Raw genomic sequence first — 614 nt, forward strand, 5'->3', positions numbered from 1 at the left:
CCCCCGTGTTGTAACACACAGCCGTGACATGAGTTTGGCTTTCAAGAATTTGGAGTATAGTTCCCCCCCAAACTGCTGCACCAACCTTCTTAAAACTTGGCAGGTTTCCTGCTCTCAGCAGAGGCTACCATCCCTGCAAGTTTCATCCACACTGGACAAAAAACAACAAAGTTATAGATATTTCATTGATTCCCCATTATACCCTATGGCCAGATCTCCGAGGTGGCTCCGAAGCTTCAGAGCCACTTAGGCCAGATCAAGGTGGAAACCCAGTCTGGAGCTATGGATCGGACTGTGGTCATCCGAAGTGGCTGGATCTGAAGCCGAATTGGATTGCTGCCAACTCACACAGGCCTAGTATTCTCTTTTTTCCAAGATTATAAGTATTGCATGTCCATTATTTTATTTAACTTCTGTATTTTCTCTTCAAATTTGATTAAAATTGCTCATTCAAAAGACATATAAATCAATACATTCGTACATGAAAGGGCCTAACAATTGTAAGCATTAGCCAAAAAACTGAGGAAAAGACATTTTTTGCAAGAAGAAAGATTTAGTGGCAGCACTTAAGCATCATCTAGTGCAAATCACTGGGTATATCAAGTTTCCTTCTT

The sequence above is a fragment of the Gavialis gangeticus genome, unplaced genomic scaffold, assembly GCF_001723915.1.
Source record: "Gavialis gangeticus isolate Ggan-Ray unplaced genomic scaffold, GavGan_comp1, whole genome shotgun sequence".
NCBI classification, from domain to species: domain Eukaryota; kingdom Metazoa; phylum Chordata; order Crocodylia; family Gavialidae; genus Gavialis; species Gavialis gangeticus.